Source organism: Schistocerca serialis, unplaced genomic scaffold, assembly GCF_023864345.2.
Source record: "Schistocerca serialis cubense isolate TAMUIC-IGC-003099 unplaced genomic scaffold, iqSchSeri2.2 HiC_scaffold_1173, whole genome shotgun sequence".
Lineage (NCBI taxonomy): Eukaryota > Metazoa > Arthropoda > Insecta > Orthoptera > Acrididae > Schistocerca > Schistocerca serialis.
In genome coordinates, this window is record NW_026047374.1 from 250,001 (window position 1) to 255,000 (window position 5,000).

The following is a 5,000-nucleotide window of genomic DNA, read 5'->3' on the forward strand; positions in this document are numbered from 1 at the left end:
ATGAGCTGCGAGCTGTACCACGTACGAGCTACAGACGCGATCGCGTTGCTCTCTGTACGAATGCAGATGCTCAGCGGCAGCTAGGAGGCGCTCCATCCATTTCGGTACCGGTGAGCGTTGCACTCGCAGTCGCAAAAACGTACGGCAAGTATATTACTCGGAAGAGTCAATGACAGTCCAAGCCCCCCTGCGTGGGAAGAGTCTTCCTAGGCCATGACCCACCGGAAGGGCGCAGCGTCCCCCACCCCAGACATGTGACGTCACACTATCGGTATTGACGACTAGACTGATTCCTTATAATCATTTGCCATACACCGGTGGAAGCTGCCGAGACGAGTAACTACATGGCGGCCTCGCCGTGTCACTAATGTACAGAGATACAACAGTTTCGACTGGAACCGGATGAAACGTATACACGGCGCTGATTAGTAATAGATAGAGCCATCAAAATACAGATAATGTATACAACTGTCCGTATACATGCTGAAAGACTCTGCTCACAATCACAACCACACGTCAGCCAGACACTCTTATCACGCACTACTCTCTGCCTGTAACAGGCACAAAGACAATATGTAAGCACCAGCATGGAACAACACCCAGTGCATCCTCTCCGCCACATTAGACAATCCACACTATCATAACCAGACCGGGAGGTCCACTCACAAAACAGAATACCCCACCCTTCCGACAACCACCATTGCTCAGCTAAGCCACCAACACCCACACATGTCCTACACAGGGGTACACCCAACATCACAATACTGCCTCCTGTCACAGCACACAAACAATGGCAGGAATGAAAGACACAGGTCTGCCACAAGCATGGAATCAGAGCGCCGCCTGTCATGAGCCAAAGGTGCATCCTGACGTGGCAAATCAGATGATGCCGCAGGCATCCACTTACTATAATCACAATCAACAAACCGGCCGCCGCCGCCGCCGCCGCCCCCCCCCCCCCCCAATACACCTTTCCTTACAACAATGTGTACCTTAACCTAACCCACATTGTACCTTAACCCAACCCACATTGTACCTTAACCTAACCCACATTGTACCTTAACCTAACCCACATTGTACCTTAACCTAACCCACATTGTACCTTAACCTAACCCATATTGTACCTTAACCTAACCTATATTGCGCCTTAACCTAACCCACATTGTACCTTAACCTAACCCACATTGTACCTTAACCTAACCCATATTGTACCTTAACCTAACCTATATTGCGCCTTAACCTAACCCATATTGTACCTTAACCTAACCTATATTGCGCCTTAACCTAACCCATATTGTACCTTAACCTAACCCACATTGTACCTTAACCTAACCCACATTGTACCTTAACCTAACCCATATTGTACCTTAACCTAACCTATATTGCGCCTTAACCTAACCCACATTGTACCTTAACCTAACCCACATTGTACCTTAACCTAACCCATATTGTACCTTAACCTAACCTATATTGCGCCTTAACCTAACCCATATTGTACCTTAACCTAACCTATATTGCGCCTTAACCTAACCTATATTGCGCCTTAACCTAACCTATATTGCGCCTTAACCTAACCTATATTGCGCCTTAACCTAACCTATATTGCGCCTTAACCTAACCTATATTGCGCCTTAACCTAACCTATATTGCGCCTTAACCTAACCCACGTTGCGCCTTAACCTAACCCACGTTGCGCCTTAACCCAACCCACGTTGCGCCTTAACCTAACCCACGTTGCGCCTTAACCCAACCCACGTTGCGCCTTAACCCAACACACGTTGGGCCTTAACCTGCTCTGTAATTGTCATACGATGCGTTAAATTAGTGTAGTGTTGCCTAACTGCAACCCCCGCAATATAGTTTGCTACTCGCACTGCCCGGTCCCCAGAGTATCGCTTCATGTTAAACACCTTGCAGCTATACACTGTAATGCGGACGGCAGCAGGACGTACATGCTCAATGCCCTTCGCAGTTGTTCATTGGCATTCGCATGGCGAAGCACAGCCTACGTTGTGGTACGGCTTGTGTCAACTGTCCGCTGATGTTGTACGTCCAAATCACACACTGTACTGCACATTGGTCCTCATGTACTGAATGATACATCGTGGTACATGTGTGACCGTACCACGACTGCGCCAACAACGGCGAACCATACGGTCCAAATATTGTGCACTCAGCTACGTGTCGTCTCCCTATAAGAGCTGGATTGCAGTATGGTATGCCGTGGATGGCGATCACCATGAGCCGTCTGTTGATGTAGTGGCGCGTGTTGTCAGACGTAGTCGTCTCTTCTCACACACCGTGATAGCATGGTGCACTGCGTTCCACATCTGCGACATGCGACAGAGGCCGGTTGACAGTCGTTCGCGCAATGGACATCGCATACGTACGGGGGCCACCTTCCACGTGTTCGCGAAGCGTGCACATGTTGTTGCGTGTATGTGGGCAGACATAGTGTGTCGTGACACCTGACACAGGCATGCAACAATCGTTGAATTTGCAAATGGCGATGGACGTCTACGTTTGCTGGTGACGTTACGCAAATGAAGAACTGGTAAACCGTTGTGGTGCGGTTGTTCTCGCTAGAGGTGAATCAGTGATGGCGACGATCGGTTGAGCTACCAACCGGTTGTTTCAGCGATACCCACCATGCCCACGAACGTGAATGGCATGTGGGTGTGAAGCGATACGCGGCGGTGGCTGGGTGGGACCGTCCCCGGCCGGTGAGGGGGGGCCTCCCGGCGTGCTGGCCGCGCGGTGCGTGGGCGCACGCGCTACAGCCGGCTGGTGGGGGCGGCCAGTGGCAGGCGCGCCGGCCGACGGAGGCGGCAGGCGGCGCAGCTGCGCGCCGGCGCACCCTGCACGCGGCGCCGTGCGGCCAAAGTAGGTCCTCGCGGGCCCGGTGCGAAGCGCGGTGGACATCTGCAGTGTGCTGGTCCGATTGAGGACTGTGTGCGCTGAGGATGCGCCGCCGCCCGGCGCTCGGCGCCGCGACGCCGTCTGCTGCTCGGTCGCCTCTGCGGTTCTCGCAGGTGGATTGTATCGCAGCTGTGCGGACGTGTTGGCGCGTGCGCTGTGCTGGGAGAGTTCGCTTCGGCACCCAAGTGGGGCTTTTGTCCTTCTGTGGCGCTGGCGTTGGAGCTGCCGGCCACCGTAGGTGGCGCGTGTTGTCTCCCGCCGGCAATGCCACGACAGCACGCTCCCGGGCCTCTGTCGGCAGCGGCAAGCTCAGTTGGGAGCACGGGTGGTCGCACCTAAAGCGTCTACTCGCCAAACTCCGGGCGATTGCGCCTCTCTCGAACCCGACCAAGTACTTAGGACGGCGCTGCGCGCCGCCGGGACCTGAGAGGGTTTCGAGGTGTATTGTGCAGGGGAGCTCAGCCTCCTCCTGTTTGCAGAATAATTGAGCGGACGCTTGCGTGTTCGCGCGGGCTCCCGGGACACACTCCCGGGCGGCCGGCTGCTCAGCTCTAGTTGACGCAGCTCCCTGGTTGATCCTGCCAGTAGTCATATGCTTGTCTCAAAGATTAAGCCATGCATGTCTCAGTACAAGCCGCATTAAGGTGAAACCGCGAATGGCTCATTAAATCAGTTATGGTTCCTTAGATCGTACCCACGTTACTTGGATAACTGTGGTAATTCTAGAGCTAATACATGCAAACAGAGTCCCGACCAGAGATGGAAGGGACGCTTTTATTAGATCAAAACCAATCGGTCGGCTCGTCCGGTCCGTTTGCCTTGGTGACTCTGAATAACTTTGGGCTGATCGCACGGTCCTCGTACCGGCGACGCATCTTTCAAATGTCTGCCTTATCAACTGTCGATGGTAGGTTCTGCGCCTACCATGGTTGTAACGGGTAACGGGGAATCAGGGTTCGATTCCGGAGAGGGAGCCTGAGAAACGGCTACCACATCCAAGGAAGGCAGCAGGCGCGCAAATTACCCACTCCCGGCACGGGGAGGTAGTGACGAAAAATAACGATACGGGACTCATCCGAGGCCCCGTAATCGGAATGAGTACACTTTAAATCCTTTAACGAGTATCTATTGGAGGGCAAGTCTGGTGCCAGCAGCCGCGGTAATTCCAGCTCCAATAGCGTATATTAAAGTTGTTGCGGTTAAAAAGCTCGTAGTTGGATTTGTGTCCCACGCTGTTGGTTCACCGCCCGTCGGTGTTTAACTGGCATGTATCGTGGGACGTCCTGCCGGTGGGGCGAGTCGAAGGCGTGCGACGCGCCTCGTGCGTGCTCGTGCGTCCCGAGGCGGACCCCGTTGCAATCCTACCAGGGTGCTCTTGAGTGAGTGTCTCGGTGGGCCGGCACGTTTACTTTGAACAAATTAGAGTGCTTAAAGCAGGCAAGCCCGCCTGAATACTGTGTGCATGGAATAATGGAATAGGACCTCGGTTCTATTTTGTTGGTTTTCGGAACCCGAGGTAATGATTAATAGGGACAGGCGGGGGCATTCGTATTGCGACGTTAGAGGTGAAATTCTTGGATCGTCGCAAGACGAACAGAAGCGAAAGCATTTGCCAAGTATGTTTTCATTAATCGAGAACGAAAGTTAGAGGTTCGAAGGCGATCAGATACCGCCCTAGTTCTAACCATAAACGATGCCAGCCAGCGATCCGCCGCAGTTCCTCCGATGACTCGGCGGGCGGCCTCCGGGAAACCAAAGCTTTTGGGTTCCGGGGGAAGTATGGTTGCAAAGCTGAAACTTAAAGGAATTGACGGAAGGGCACCACCAGGAGTGGAGCCTGCGGCTTAATTTGACTCAACACGGGAAACCTCACCAGGCCCGGACACCGGAAGGATTGACAGATTGATAGCTCTTTCTTGATTCGGTGGGTGGTGGTGCATGGCCGTTCTTAGTTGGTGGAGCGATTTGTCTGGTTAATTCCGATAACGAACGAGACTCTAGCCTGCTAACTAGTCGCGTGACATCCTTCGTACTGTCAGCGATTACTTTTCTTCTTAGAGGGACAGGCGGCTTCTAGCCGC

At 53.3% G+C, this 5,000-nt stretch overlaps 1 non-coding gene across 1 annotated transcript in view; it reads left to right on the forward strand.

Annotated features, from left to right (window-relative positions):
* Nucleotides 1-3,484: 3,484 nt before the first annotated feature.
* LOC126433738 (small subunit ribosomal RNA) overlaps nucleotides 3,485-5,000 on the forward strand; it is a 1,910-nt gene continuing 394 nt past the window's right edge. The window contains exon 1 of the ribosomal RNA XR_007578716.1: nucleotides 3,485-5,000. This exon is cut by the window's right edge and continues 394 nt beyond it. This is a non-coding gene — a ribosomal RNA (small subunit ribosomal RNA).